Source organism: Eurosta solidaginis, chromosome 1 (assembly GCF_040869045.1).
Source record: "Eurosta solidaginis isolate ZX-2024a chromosome 1, ASM4086904v1, whole genome shotgun sequence".
NCBI classification, from domain to species: Eukaryota; Metazoa; Arthropoda; class Insecta; order Diptera; family Tephritidae; genus Eurosta; species Eurosta solidaginis.
Window position 1 is genome coordinate 173,260,649 of NC_090319.1, and position 17,096 is coordinate 173,277,744.

Here is a 17,096-nt window from a genome sequence, read left to right on the forward strand (position 1 = left end):
TGGTGAGCGTACTTTTTTTTCAACCTTCATTTAAACGTAAATTTTCAAAAACAAACATTATTGAGAAGGTGTGTCGCTGCATTTACTTGTCTGCTATCTAGGAATTCTTATCGAAGATCACCTTAACCCATGGCCTGTTAAAGCATGCATATATGTATATTGCACACACAAATTTCAAATTTATATTTTTGAAATTATTTTGCGCGCATCAAGATGATATAAAATGGACAGGGGAAGTCAGTAGTACATCAACAAAAATTTCACTGCCCTCCTAATGCGAGAATGAATTTTAAGATGGGGAGTGGCCTAATGAGGATGTTATGGATTTCGGCTATTTTACCTTCTTTACTTTCTCATTCTCCAAGAGTTGTGTTTAGGGGTTCATGATCACATATCATATCAATCAATCAGAAGTAATTTATGTAATAAGGTATTAAACCCATCAACTCTTAAAAAGAACATACCTTTTTCTTTCGTTACCCAACATAGCCATTGCGTGTCAGAACAGCTGAGAAAGAGAAAATAATGGAGGTGTGAGGCGCAAAAAAAAATCTTTTGGCTCGGCCATTTTGATCGCGCATCGCCAAGGAGACAATTTATTCAGAAGGAGCCAAATTAGATTGTTTAACCATACAAGTTATTTTCTTAAATCGGTTTTTTGTACGTAATCATTGGAAATTACGAAAAAAAGTTTAACGCGTTTATACTAAGAATAAAATAATAAAAAAAAATCTTTAAGTTAAACGGTTTTATTGAAAACAAGACTTACATTAACTAGTAATAATACTAAAAGATAGAAAATAATTAGGTAGGTCCTAGGTACTAGTCATCACACTCCTCATCAATCTAGGGCGTTCATCAGAGAATTAAATAAAAACGTTTGACCCGTCAAATTTTTATTGATATACATAAGTAAGACCAACTGAACCTTAATCAGGTTATGCTACGCCTCACATTTTTAGAAATATCACGCGCCCAACGCTTTTATTTAATTGTCTGATGAACGCCCTAGATTGATGAGGAGTGTGACGACTAGTACCTAGGACCTACCTAGTTATTTTCTATCTTTTAGTATTATTACTAGTTAATGTAAGTATCGTTTTCAATAAAATTGTTTAACTTAAAAATGTTTTTTTAATTATTTTATTTTCTATCTTTTAGTATTATTATTACTTAATGTAATTATTGCTTTCAATAAAACCGTTTAACTTAAACATTTTTTTAATTTATTTTATTATACTGAAATTTCACTAGCAAAATTTGAACTTATGTGCTCCAAAGTATTTTGACGTCACTTCTACCGGGAAATGGTTTTTTTTACTGAAATTTCGCTAACAATTTGAACTTATCTGCTCCAAATTATTTTGACGTCACTTCTACCGGGAAAATAATTTTATACTAAAATTTCACTAACAAATTTTGAACTTATGTGCTCCAAAGTATTTTGACGTCTCTTCTAATGGGACTTGAATTTTTATATTGAAATTTCACTAGCAAAATTTGAATTTATGTGCTCCAAAGTATTCTGACGTCACTTCTACCGGGAAATAAATTTTTGTAATGAAATTTCACTAACAAAATTAGAACTTATGTGCTCCAAAGTATTTTGACGTCTCTTCTAACGGGACTAGAATTTGTATACTGAAATTTCACTAGCAAAATTTGAACTTATGTGCTCCAAAATATTTTGACGTCACTTCTACCGGGAAATGAATTTTTTACACAAATTTCACTAACAAAATTTGAACTTATGTGCTCCAAAGTATTTTGATGTCACTTCTACCGGACTGTATATAATATTTGTTCAAAGAGCCAAATCGGACAGACAAGTACGAGTTTTTTGAATATCTCAATTTTTGCGACACCTAGCGTGAATTTTTTTTTTACTAAAGCGGTTTCTGTTTCTGTATGTCAAATCGGACCACAAATACGATTTTTGTGAATATCTCGATGCTGACGCCAACTAGCGGCGATTTTTTTCATAGGTCGCTTTCTATTCATGTATGTATTATGTGTTCCAAATATGAGCCAAATCGGACCACAAATACGTTTTTTTTTTCGTATTATTGCATTGTCATCGGGTTGTGAACTATATCCCAAATTTCAAGCTTGTAGCTTATCGGGAAGTTACTTAAATTTTAATTACAAAATTCATTCACAACAATTATATTTTGTGGAAAATAGCGATTCCTCTTTGCAAGGAAATAATTTCCTTTCAAGGTGAGTGCTGCTCGCCATCCTGGCATTCCTTGGTATTAAATCGGCCAAACGACTCGCCAAAGAGTCAAAATTAATTGACCTAGGCGATCTTGAAGGCAAGGTGTGAATGGGATATCGTTTATCCTACGTCGATTGATGGGAATAAGCCTATTATTAACGAAACCAACGGATGTATGTACAAAATAGAGAAGCAGCGAGAACGTGAAGCCAGTGTTCATTTCTATCGAAACAACGTCGAACTTACTGGCGCTAAAGCTGCTATCAGCACCGAATTTAACAATGGATCAACAGAGTTTGAATATTATATTAAATTGATATATGATAACACCAGTAGAGAAGCGCACATACCTGTCGGATGTTTGCTTGGTAAAAATGTTATTGTGATACGTTCGACCTTGTTGCGTATGAGGCGCCCGCATGCTGTCATTAATTTACCAGGAATTTTAACTTTTTTGCCACCTACTCAAATAAGTCATCCACCTTGGGTGGGATGGTAAATACAAAAATAACAAAATAACAACCGAAAAGGCAACCGAATCCAATGACCAAATGATTGAACCCAACTGCATTGTTTAAAATAATGGAATACTTATTAGGTCCTTGTGGCAATAGGTAGGCTGCTGAATGTATAATCATCTTCATTCAATAGAGCGTTACTCTATTCATTTTTTTGTAATGATATGTGTTTCGGAAATACAACCTTCTAGCACCACTAATGTACGTAGTAGGTGGCACTGGTAAATGGTCACCAAAGCATGATAATAAAACTATGTCATTTCTATCTCAACGGGAATGCTTTTACAGTTCTTAAGACAAGCAAAGCAATCACGTAGTTTCCTACCTATAATGTACCAATAAATAGGAATTAATAAAGAAAAGTTTACTCATATTAAAAAAAAAAAACTATTCGCAATAAAATAAAATAAGTAAAAGACTAAGAGCAGAGAATTTTTTGGAGTGTACGTTTGTATGTAAACACTTATTTAAGCAATCAAACAACGTAACAGCAATTCTACAATGGAACCCTACAACCTGTTTGCGCAAACAACGTTGGAGCACCCTCCATAATGTAATACTGTTTTCACACAGAAACTTAATGATCTCATTTCACCTTCTAATGAAATCGTAAATTTTTTGCTTTCACACAGAAGTAACTGCTCGATTAGTATGAAGGATGAAATGTCAAGCGAATAAAATGACAATGCTATATGACAGACAATCATGGCGGAACGATACAAGGTGGCAGCATGGTGACATACCTACAAACAAAAAAAATTCCATGTACTTGTAAATTCGATGGACAAATGTCAAAATCGTACTACGCCGGTAGTTGATGTATCAAATCAAATAAAAAAGGTAATAATCAGCTGCTCGATGCGGCCACCTTGTATCGTTCCGCCATGCAGACAATGACATTTACTTTGACAAATGACATTTTTAAGCACTGAACACACCAAAAAGTAAGAAGCGGAACGCGGCCAACAGAGTTGCATTGTGCTTTTGACTTCATTAGGCATTCGATTAGCTACTAATGAAATAATTATAGATTCGAATTTTGTAGGGAAGATTGAACTCAATAACCGTCTTAATGTAGAAAACTGCCTTTATTATTCAATAAGCCGTCTGTGTGAAAATAGTATAAGTCTCAACCTAATGTATATCTATATTTATAATTGCATATTTTTTATGAACAAAATCTAGTTGTACGCTGTTGCGTTTGGTTAGGTTATGTTGCACTTGCTCACCTGGCGCGTAGTCCTTTTGTACACGCAAGTCAGAAAATTCTCCCTTGTGGTGTTATCTGCTCTCAATATCCGTCTTGGAGGGCGCCGCCCCCAAACCGTCGCTGCTTTAACCGCCTGAAGCAACTTTTATTGTCATGGCGGTTGGCTTCGCCACACTTTGAGTTTATTAGGGAACAATTTAAAACACAAGTTTTTACTTGGACACGTCCCTCCTGAATAAGTGAAAATTTATTGTGAGTATTTTCATTTAGACGAAGACTGTATCCTGGCCGCTCTTTTAGAAACCGATGATGAGATGTCCTGTGAGGAAACGGATAGCGAGGTAGAAAGCCATGAGAGCGAAGATGACGTGCAAAGTGACGCAGAGGAAGCTTTCGAAGATGAAGAGAGAGAACTTTCCACACCTACCGGCAATGGAGACAGTATTGTACAACCAGCTACCGACAACGGAGAAAGTGTCGAACAACCAGCTTCTCAGCGAATAATTACTTTGCAGCAGAGAAATATAAGAGGGAAGAATAGACCTTGCTGGTTGACTTCGAAACCAACTATGCGTGGCCGAGTGCCAGCAATGAATATTGTTAGATCCCGATGAGGTGAAATATTCGAAGTAAATGAAAATAATGTTTGACTTTTGAAGTCTGATAACAATTGCATTTATTAAAGAAATTCTTTCTCTTATATAGCTAATTTCTTAACCTACACATTCATAAATATCCTAATACTAACAAACTAATAATATGTACATTTGTATTACTATGCATACATGTAGATTTGTATTACTACTATGCATACATGTAGATTTGTATGCAAAGTCAGCAGATTGATATTCATGTAAAATGTTTTTATGTGAATATTTGGTTAATTCACATTATTGGTTGTATGTAAATATTTTGGTGACAAACTAATATTGACGGTCGGCAGTGTATTGACCGGAGTGTGTGACTAGGCAGAATTTGTTAGGTGTGAACTGACAAAGGTTTCATATTCGGCATTCCATTGATGTTAGCGAACCGCTGTGTTAGGTCAATGTAATTTATGTCGCATAATATTGTAATATGATTATGCTATTACTAAAATGTATTGGCATAGAAGTTCATGGTGCGTAATGCCGCAAATGTATTGCATAGGTGGGCATGACGCATAATGCTACACCATCCGCCTTAGAAAAAGAGTATTATATAATTGTTTTGTGAACAATTGTATAAGACTCTTTGTTCGCATTTAAAATGAATTTGGTATTTTACTGTAACTTGATATTGTAGTGAAAGAGTTTGTGTACGTATAAAAAAAATTGTTTTTTAAATTTAACAATTATTTTACTTATTTTACTTATTCTATTTATTTTACAGCCCGATTTTAAATGTGTGCACCCACCTAAAATCCGCTTGTCTGAAGATATTCTCTATTATTTATGTATTTATAAGAATTTATGTAAATATGGAACTGGGAGAAAAAAAAATTCGTTTTCATTTTCTTAGATATCTAATGTGCGATGAGTAAAGTGGAATACTTAATTTATTATCAAAAGGTGTTTCAGATGTGTTTAAGCCTATTCTTATGGATTATTAATTCCTTATCTTTATTGTACCTATTACTAGTTTCTTCTCTATGTGGTACTAAAGTAAAATTGTTATTTTTGTCAATTTTCTTTACCTTATACCGTCCTTTATATCTATTGTCTAGCTTATGGCTAGCTTCTTCTCTAACTAATACTAGATCGCCTAATTTTATTTCCTTACTGGTGCTACTTTTATCACAATTAACTTTTTGTTTTTCCTTGGCTTCTTTCACTAATTTTCTAGCTCTTTTTTTTGCTATTTGAAGGATTTTTCGCAAATATAAGCTCGTAAGGGCAATACCCGTGTACTGTCGATGGAGTCGTGTTGTAGCAGTACGTGAAATACCTGAGGTATTCCTCCCAATCATCTTTATCACTGGATATGTATGAACGTACATATTCGTTAAACGTCCTATGACTACGTTCTACAGTGCCCAAAGTTTGATGATGTTATGGTGTTGAGGTTTTATGCTCAATTTTTAACAGTTTGCATAGTTCTTCGAATAAGCAATTTTTGTATTCGGTTCCCATGTCTGTTAGGATTGTTTTCATGCAACCATAAATCAGAATGAAGTGCTCAAATACAGCTTTAGCAACTGTTATTGCGTGTTTGCTCGGAACTGGAATGACTACCAAAAATTGGGGAGATCGCATATGATGGTGACTGCGTATTCGTTTCCGTTTATTGATCTCGGTAATGGTCCGACCGTATCGATTTGTACTATATCAAACGCCTTCGGAGGTGTCTCCGTTATTGTCATTGGCTCTTTTATATGCTTATTTATTTTGTTTTTCTGACAGTGGATACAGCTCTTTACGTATTTTCTTACGTCAGTTTTCATGTTTAGCCAGCTATATTTCTGCTTGATTTTATTTGTCATGCGATTTATTCCTGGGTGACCACCACTAATAGGATCGTCATGATATTTTTGCAGAATTTCCTTAATTTTCCCGGGCTTAGTCACATATATAACCTCTGGGTTTAGTGCAATTGTTAATTTTTTTGAGAACCTTGTTTCCTATTTCAATAAATTTCCCTACTGCAGTATAATTTCTTTTAAACAATTTCTCCCCTAAGGACAACTGTATTTGTACAAGGCCTAAATTGCCGGCTTCTCTTTCGAGCCTGGTAAAGAATTGTCCTAAGTCAATCTTATCCTCAACAATTAGGTTGCTTGTATCAAAATCGCTACAAATTTTCTTTCCTTTTTTGAAATAGAATTTCGAAGGATTGAAAACGAGCTCGACTAGTCCTTTTACTTCAAATTTATTTAGCGCTTCATATATTTTGGGATTCTCTGGTGACTTTCTTTAATTTTAATGTTATTTTTTACATTTTTAGCTGCTGATCTAGTTGAAACTTTCATTATTTTGCATGCTACCACTGACATTTCTTTTAAATTTGTTATGTTAATGCGAGACAATGCGTCCGCGACATGATTTTCTTTTGCAGCAATGTACTCCACTTCGAAATCATATTCTTCTAAGTCGAGTCTTACTCGTGTTAACTTAGATGAAGGACTCTTCATCGAGAAAAGGTATGTTAAAGGGCGATGGTTGTTGTTGTTGTAGCAATGCTTCGCCCCACCTAACAGCCGCGACCGATCACAAATTGTCATCAATATCCTCTAACGGGAGTCCAAGGAAACTTGCCGTTTCAACAGGGGTGGACCATAAGAAAAGGGGTGTTAGAGGCGTTGGTTCCACATTACAATTAAAGAGATGGTTGGTGTCATGTGGGGACACATTGCAAGCGGGGCATACATTTTGTATGTCGGGGTTGATTCTGGATAGGTAAGAGTTCAACCTGTTACAGTATCCAGAACGAAGTTGAGCAAGAGTGACACGCGTTTCCCTGGGGAGTATGCGTTCCTCTTCTTTAAGTACTGGATTCACCGGGCAATTCCCGGCATAAAGGTCCGACGCCTGTTTATGGAGTTCACAAAGGACCTGCTTGTGTTTTTTGGCAGGCCTGTAGTTTCTTCCAGTGGGTAATTTTTAGGCTTGGCGAACATATGGGTGACGCGTAGCACGTAATCGGCTGGCTAATTGCTTTGTATGTGGTCATGAGCGTTCCTTTATCTTTTCCCCTGGTGCTGCCAGCGAGGGATTTGAGGATTTTGTTACGGCTCTGAATTCTCGGAACAATTGCGGCTGCGCGCTCACCAAAATGTAGATCCTGATCAAACGTCACACCCAAGATTTTGGGGTGTAGGACAGTCGGTAGCGTAGTGCCATCGACGTGGATGTTCAAAATGGTCGCGTTTGGGACGTCCATGTTGTAAATAAGGTCGCGGAAGATTTAGTCGGTGATAATGCCAGGTTTCGCGAGGCGAAAAAACTGGAGAGATCAGAGAGATGGCCGTTTATTTTATTGCATAGCGCATCGATCTTTGGGCCTGGGCCTGTGGCCATTATTGTGCAGTCATCGGCGTAGGAAACGATTGTGACTCCTTTCGGTGGTGAAGGTAGCTTAGATATGTAGAAATTAAACAAAAGTGGCGATAGGACACCACCCTGTGGCACCCATTGTTTAATTCTCCTTGGTTTTGATGTTTCGTTTCTAAATTGCACCGATGCCTGCCGACCACCCAGATAATTTGCGGTTCACCTTTTAAGACATGGGGGAAGGGTAGACCCTTCCAGGCCTTGCAGTAACGAGCCATGGTTGACCGTATCAAAAGCTTTTGATAGGTCTAGCGCTCCGAGTACTGTTCTATGGTGGGGGTATTGATTTAAACCGCAATTTATCTGGGTGCTAATGGCATTTAGCGCGGTGGTAGTGCTATGGAGTTTTCTGGAGCCATGCTGATGAGAGGCTAGCTGCAAATTTGCTTGGAAATAAGGGAGCAAGATGGCTTCAAGCGTCTTTGCTACTGGCGATAGGAGAGATATCGGACGATACGACTCACCTATGTTAGCTGGTTTCCCAGGCTTTAGTAGCAGGATCACCTTGGCCATTTTCCATTTCTCGGGTATGACAAAGGTGGAAGGAGACAGGTTGGAGACATGCGCTAAATATTTGAAACCCTCTTTCCCTAGGCTTTTAAGCATCGGCATGACTATGCCGTTTGGGCCCACTGCTTTGGATGGTTTAGCGCGACCAATGGCGTCCTCGACCTCTTTAGCGGTGATGGTGATTGGTGACGCGCTGAATTTGTGTTTATGTGCGTGTCTATTGGCTATCCGTCTATCTTTGTCGACCGTAGGATGCATTATATATTGTCGGCAGAAAGCGCTCGCGCATTTTTTCGCATCCGACAGCACTTTGTCGCCAAAGGCGATGGAAACTTTGTCTTTGTGCTTAGTCTGATTCGATAGGGACTTTACGGTGGACCAAAGTTTACCCACACCGGTAGAGAGGTTACAACCTCTTAGGTGCTCCTCCCATTTCGCCCGCTTGTGTTCGTCCTCAAGCAATCTGATGCGTTGGTTTATATCCCTTTTTTGGGGGTCGCCTGGATCAAGCTGTCTTATAAGATCACGTTCTCTCGCTAAGTTTGCGGCCTCCTCCGGGAAGTGGGCCGGATTTCGGGAATTCTCCCGGCGGGATTGAAACGTGCCGAGGCGGATTCAATGACCTTACGGAAGGCACGCTCCCCTTGGCGGGCATCAGTCGGGAAAGGGCGATGGTCGGTTTTAATTATGAATTTTCTGCCATAAACATATTGTCTAAAGAAGGTTATGGCCCAATGGATTGCTGCTAGTTCTTTTTCTATTGCAGCTTTTATTTGTTTCGCCTTTTGTAAAGGATCTAGAAGCGTAAGCAATTGGTAATTGTTTGCCATCATGTTCTTGGCTAAGGACTGCTCCGCAAGCATACCCACTAGCGTCTGTTGTTATGCAGAATTCTTTATTGAAGTCGGGGATTTGCAAAAGTTTTGGGCTGATTAATGCTTCCTTTAAATAGACAAAAGCTTTTAGACATTCTTCTGTCCAGTCGAAGGAAACATTATTTTTGCAAAGCATAGTTAATTTTCTTGAGTATTCTGCGAAATTCGGTACAAATCTTCTGTAATAATTGCAGAACGCTACGAATCTTTTAACTTCATCTGCTGTTTTTGGTGTTGGGTAATTTTGAACTGTTTCAAATTTGCTTGGGTCTGGTAGTATTCCCTCGCTTGTACATTTATGTCCTAAATAAGTTACCTCTTCGCTGAGGAATAGGCATTTATCTGGATGTAATTTTAAGTTGTATTTTCAACAGTAGAGAAAACATCTCTTAAGTTTTTTAGCATGTGTTTTTCTGCACACCCTAGTACAACTAAATCATCCATATATAGAAATGCTTGGGATGGTTTGAGGCCTGCAAATGTCAGTGTCATCATTCTTTGGAATGAGTTTGGTGCTACTTTTAACCCATAGGGTAGTCTTTTGAATCTATATGTACCATTTTCTGCTGTGAATGAGGTTATATCTCTAGAATCTTGGTGTAATTCTATTTGGCGAAAACCTGACATAAGGTCAAGGCATGAACAATATTTTGCTCTTCCAAGTTGGTCTAAAATTTCATCAATTCTTGGAAGTGGGAATTTATACCCTGCTAGTTTTTTGTTTACTTGTCTGTAGTCAACTACCAGTCTCCATCTTTTTTCTGTATTACCTGGTAGTGATTTTTTAGGTACCAGTAAAATTGGACGTTGTAATCTGATATTGAAGGTTCTATAATGTCATCTTCGATCAATTTATTAACCTGTTTACTTATTTCCCCTTTTTGTATTTAGTTTTTTATGTAGACTGGTGTGTCATCTTTCATGTGTAGTTTTTTCTTGTAAAAATTATTAGAGGAAATTGGCTCTGTTTCCAGTGCAAATATGTCTATGAATTCTGTGCATAATGAGATTAATTGTGAATTGACAAATTTTGGGAAATTTTTAGTTAATGTTTTTAACTTTTCTGTGTCATTACTCTGTTTATTGTGTGTGTTTGTTTTAATTAAATTGTAGTCATCTAAATTTTCAGTATGTATTTTGTAATTTTGAATAGTTGTGTTTTTATGTGTGGTGTTTATAATTCTGACAAAAGTTTGATCTTTATTTGTGATTGTGTTCGCTATGAAAATGCCTTCAGATAATTGTTGATGGGGTATGAAGATGGTTTTATTATCAGTGTTTACTGTTACTTTTCTAATGACTTCAGATCTAGCAGGGATTGTAATTGTGTTAACAGACAGATAATTTGTTAGGTACATTGTGATTGTTTGGGGATAATCATATGGTCTTAGGATTAGTTTATCCTCTGTTTTGCCATAATCTAGAATACAATTGTATTTCTTTATAAAGTCCAAACCTATTATTCGAGCACACGGTATTGGAAAGTCGTCTTCTACGACGTGAAATTTATGATAAATTAAAAGGTCATCGCCTTTTAAAGTAGCTTTAATTGTGCCTAATGTACTTGTTATACCCTGACCAATGCTCTTTAAGTATGTTATTTGTTCTGTATTTATTTTTGTATGATTAAGTACTTGATTCTTTTTAATTATGGAGATATCTGCTCCTGTGTCTACTAAAAAATTTGAAATTGAGTTATTTAATTATGGTTCTGTAGATATATAACTATTTAAGTGTAGATTTAGTACACATATTTTCCTATCTACTGATTTTGAAGTGGAGTTTCATGGTTTTCCTGCTGGGTACAATTTCGCAAGTTACGCGTCTGATTGTACTGTTTATTGTCATTTTGGGTTTGTGGTCCTCTTTGAGCATTGTTGTTTGTTCTAGAACTATTGTATCTCGGCTGTGGTGCCTGGGTAATTCCCATAGTTTTTACTTCGATAACCTCCGCGGAAATTACTTCGATATTGATTTTGTTGCCGTATATTTAAGATTGTGTTCGAGCTGACTGTGATTTCCGTGCAGCTGTTTGTGAACTTTGAAATTGCGTCGTTCATTGTTGTGAACGTTCCCGCCTGCATAATCATTTTCACTTTATCATTGGAGCAGTTCTTACACATAGCTTTGACTGCTGCTTGGGTAGCATATCTCGTTGCCAATGCTGGGTTTAATCCGTCCGAGATATAGGCTTCCTCCAATGACCTAGTTATCTTTTCTATCTCCTCAGTGTATTGATTTGCAGTTTTGCTACGCTGTTAGATATTCAGGAGTTTTGCTGTTAAGACTTCTACTGATTCGCCTTTGATTACAGTTTTTAGTTTTATTTGTGCGATTGTATTCTCGTTACTTATGAAATTTCTTGCCGTGCCTTTTAGCTTGGTCTTTATCATGGTTATAGCTATGGCTTCATGATTATCCTTGATTTGGTCGAGGATATCGAGGGCATCTAAGAAACTATGCAAATTTTCAGGCTTGCCATCAAACTCTGGTAGCACTGATGAGTCGGTTTTGATGAATTCTACTACGGTTTGTGGCATTGTGATATTTATGAGTGGGATTTCTAGTGGTTTATTTTCTTCTACTGACGAAGTGTGACTCTATGCTGGTGATGGGGTGCGGCTTTGGGAAAGTTCGGTTAGAACTGAGTTAAAATCAACTTGGAGTTTTTCTTCTACTGTAGTTGGTATAGTTATTTCTATGTTGTATCTACCTAAAGAGGATACTAATTTGTCTCGTACGTGGGAAAAGAATTGGTATACTTCTGCTTGGTGTTCTTTGGTGAGTATATTATTTACCCTATTTACCTGTCCTATATTATCGTGTTTAAATGTTTCACTATAGTTTCTGGCTTTATCGTGGTGTTTTTATTTATGCATTTGTATAATTTTCTCTTCGGATAACGCTTCAAAGATTTGTTCCCATTTGCTCATTTCTATCTTGGGGAATCATGAGTGAGAAAAAAAAAATTCTAAATTTAAAGTGTTTTTATAAGGATGACCTAAGCATTCCAATTTACTGAAAAAATGTTTATGTTCATTTGTACTGAGAATATTCTCTATATTTATTTTTTCTTTCTTAAGTCTCTAATTTTTCCTTTTAATTTTAGTCTATCTTCCTTATTGGTTGTAATATTTAATAATTTAAAAGTTTCAGCTATTTCCTTCTTTTTTTTAAATTGTTTACCTCCCCGTTTTCTTCTTCTTTTTATTGTCGGGGAAGGTATTATAGGAATTTCCTCCTTCTTGTAAAGCTTGTTTCGTCGCCGATACTCGTCTATTGTAATCGGTGTCGGACCTTGCTTAGCTGTTTTATTTTTTATAACCTCTTCTGAGCTTTTTATAAATTCCTTAATGGTGTGTTGCATAACTGACTGTTGGGATAAGACGGAGGTGGCATGTGGCATGCTGGCAAGCCCCTGCTAGCTCGTCGGGTGGGGTGAGTTTTTGCTCACCCGCCTTACCTACAGTTATACAAACAAGAGAGAGGTTCATGCCTGAAATGTGCGTTAAGGAAGGAAAGCAGAAAGAAAAGGCCTGTCCGTGTCAGGTGGAGTCGTCCCTCCCCTTCCTCGTCCCTCCCCTTCCTCGTCCCTCCCCTTCTGTGAAAACCTTGACGCAGCCTTGGGCGTTGCACTGACTCCGGGACTTTAGCAACGCCCCCTTAGCCTGACATGTGTCCGTCCGTCAATGTCCCATGTCCCTAATCTGTCTAGTCCGTCACGGTAGCCTCACATCCACGTCTACTCTAATGCACCCGTGCAACACCCACACCAAGTGTGTGCCTAATTAACCTGACATATTATTTCGACTTCAACCCATTCAATGTAAGACCAAATGATGTACAAGAAAACTATCCGATTTCAGCTGGAAATTTTACAATTAATTTATTATATAATTAATTTAATTGAACTGCAAATTCATGGAAACTAAATCCAGACTAAAATTAATTGGAATTCAAAAAAAGAAATATCTATTAATCTAACTTATTACCAATACCTAAGTTTGACTTCAAATAATAATGAACAATAAATACATATATGTATGTATGTATCTATTTATATGCATGTGAATAAACAAATACCAAAAAAAGATTAATTTTTAAAGAAAAAGAAAATAACGTAATAACAATTTAAACCTAAGTTGTTATGGGATGTTATGAGTGTTTAGAAGTTCGGCCTGCGGTAAATAAAAAATTGAAAGGAAAATTTTATAAAAGTAGTGATATCCGAAAATAGGAATTATCGCACCGCCTCTGTAGTTTGTGCGAATTCAAAAATAAAGTATTCCCTATTGTAAGGTAGATGGGTTTATACATATATATATGCAAATGTATACATAGTGTATTGTCTCAGAAATGTGATACCTTAAATATTAGCACTCACCGATCTTACCAGCAACGAAGGCGCCTGCGTCGGAGGGGGAGGGTAGCTGAAAATTTAAGAGCACATACATATATATGTATCATATACCTAAGATACTTTATGTTGGAAGTTTTCCAATCAACTACCGGCAATGGAAGAGGAGATATTTTGTTTGCGGTTGCGGTCCGAATAAAAGCAGAATATTTCCTCTTTTCTTTCTTGTGCGGACAAAAATATTTAATTAATTTAAGTGAAAAGAAAGAACAAAAAGTGGCTGAACAAAACGAAAATCGTGATTCCGTAGAGAAAAACTGAAAAAGAAAAGGTAATTTAAAAGGAACGAAAGTTAACGAGATAAAAATAAACAAAAAAAAAATAAAAATAAACTTTATGAAAACTATTGAAAATGGAAGCAAGTAAACTAAAGATTATGAGTAAGGAGAGAGTGAGATAAATAAAGCATGAAGACTAATGATCGGCAAACGAACAAAAAGAGGAAATTGTGATTTTTTTTTTTGGCAAAACTAAATAAATAAATAAAAATATAAAAAAGCAAAATTAATATGAACAACAAAAAATTAAAACAGGAGGGGCCAAGTTGAGTCCTAGTGATATGCATATAATTATCTACATATATACACATATATGTATGTACCTATGTATGTATGTATATCTGAACCCAAAAAAAAATTTAGGAAACTAAAAGCTTGAGGAGATTTACATTAAGGTGACACAAAAATTATTTACCAAAAAAAATCTGAAAATGAATCAACTCAAACTGAAATGAACAAATCAAAATTAATCTCAAATGCGGAAAACTAAATCGTCTAATAAAAAGCCAAATGCAAATATTATACTAACAAAAAAATCAAAAAAAAAAACCCAAAAAAATGTTGATTAATTTTTGATCTCTGCTCGGCGGTAGCTCGAGACTTGCTCCTCCCCTTCGTTGTTCTCCTCTGCTGCGCTATATCATTCAAATAATGATTGCGGTGCCAGGATAGGAGCGCCAAGATGCCCTTTTACCCCTTTGATGTTCAGCCTGGCACCGTCTGTATGCTTCCTCTTGTCTTCTTCAACTTACTACACCGCTTTTTATGTTGACTTTAGTGTATGTTTGTGTGGCAAGTTCCTGTATGAAGTACTACCCCGCCTTTGTGTGAGTTTGTGACTCGATGGTGGTGGCAGGTGTGGCAGGCTTCTGTTCGAGGGGAAAAGAAACAATTTCAGGGGTTGGGTCATAACGCAAATAAGGGAACACTTAGGTACATGTGAACTTTATTTAGCTTCTATCTTTGTTTTGCCCACTGTATCGTTTATTTGTTATAGTTATTGAATTTTATTAAATTGTGTAATTTTGTTTATTTACCTGATTTTACCTACTTATTTCATTTTGCCTATTTATGAAATTTTGTTTATTTATTTGATTTTATTTATTTTACTTAATTTTATCTATATATTTAACGTTATCTATTCGATTTTACTCAAATGTCTGACTTTATGTATTTATGTATGATATTTAATTTTAATTAGTTGTATGGTTTTATTTTATTTTATAATTATAGTTAATTTATTTAAATTTTATTTTATTTTATGTTTAACTTTCATTATTTTAATTAATTTCATTACTTCATAGTATCTTCGCATTTAATTTTATTTATTTATTCAATTTTGTGAATTTTAGGTATTTAATTTTATTTTATTTAATTGGCATTTTAACAATTTAATCTATGTTCACGAATAGTCCATACGCACCAGGGACTGGGGAAGGGGGTTTCACTGACTCATCTGAATAGGGTACAGGACACCGAGTTTTTTCTGTGTGCCGGTGCTTAACGGGCCAATAACGCGGTTAGCAACAACCGTAAACTGAAACTTATTTTTTTTCCACAAAGGACTAAATTTCCACTTAAAACAACTTTAGTAGCTTCTGCACTCACTTGCATGTACTTTACATTTGAGACATGTCCTGTCATCGTTGGCGATCGTACCCCATAGATCGAAAGCATTTCTTTCTCACCACTTTCACTCAAGGACGAAAGATACCAATACATACAATCCTAACACATGTGAACGTAGCTATGCTGGTATATGCACACAGATATATACGTAGATATTTGAACATCCTTACCATCGCCTTAACCCACAGGCTGCCGCTACAGGCTCGCAACCGCCGATGTTGCATGCAACATGGAGCGTGGGCGTAAAAAAACAAAGCGCAGTCTGTCCTAAAGATACCTTCAAGCGCCTAAGGTGTGGCCTCGACCCACGACCTAAATCCGGGCTATTGCCTATTCTTCCGATTATTTAGGGTTTATGTTAACCCGTATAAGGGCAGCACGCGGAACAAAAAACTGTTTCTACTACTAACCTAATATCACAGATATCTACTTATATTAATGACTAGAATGGCATGCGGGTTAAATCTAAAGTTATATCACTGGCAAGTATCTAAGCCTATATCACAGATATCGATCTACATAAATCTATATCACAGTTTTAGTATGTTAGTAATAAAATATCACAGAATCTATAAAATAGTAATAAAAAAAATAAAAAATAAAAATAAATAAATAATAAAAAAAACAATAAATAAATGCATAAATAAGGTCAACTATAAACATGGTCAAAGAAATAAATAATTGCATAAATAATTACTGTAATGGTCAAGCTAAAACTAAAGCTAGAAAACGTTGCACACATCTACATTTAACATAGGTCACCAAAACTAACTTTCAACATATAATTAAGCAACAAAAATATCCTTAGCGTGGTATACGCCGACTTTCTTGCCACTGGTATCGCCGAGTTCATACATCGAGTTACCGATCGCTTTAAGAACGACACACTTTACTTGCTTTGGGGCGAGCTTAGCATTATAATTGTTTATTTGTGAACTCTGCTTGAAATTTCGGCGATATACCACTTGTCCGATTTGGAATTTCACATCCCTGGATCGGGTGTTATAAACTTTCTGACTTCGCTCATGTGCTAACTTAAGCTCCTTCATTATCGAGTCCCTAATTCCTTGCAATCTATCTGCTCGCGCATCTATCTGTAGATCAGTATCTTTCACGGTGCCTAATTTGCGGCATACTTCATAAGACGTGCCATGTTGCATCATCGGTAAGCCAAAAGTGGCATAATATGGCGATCAGTTTATTGATGTGTGTATCGCGCTACGAAGGGCAAAGGCCGCATCACTGATGCACCTATCCCAACTCTTTTGATTCTCTTTAATGAAGGATCTTACTACCTGTAGTACTGAGCGATTCACCCTCTCCGCTGCATTCCCTTGTGGAGAGTAGAATGCAGTCCGGATATGTCTTGTGCCATACTTTTCTAAAAATTTTGCAAAAACATCGGATACAAAC

At 36.3% G+C, this 17,096-nt stretch overlaps 1 protein-coding gene across 4 annotated transcripts in view; it reads left to right on the forward strand.

Moving 5' to 3' along the window:
• hyd (E3 ubiquitin-protein ligase hyd) overlaps window positions 1–17,096 on the forward strand; it is a 1,108,663-nt gene that overhangs the window by 1,041,466 nt on the left and 50,101 nt on the right. The window lies entirely within an intron of this gene.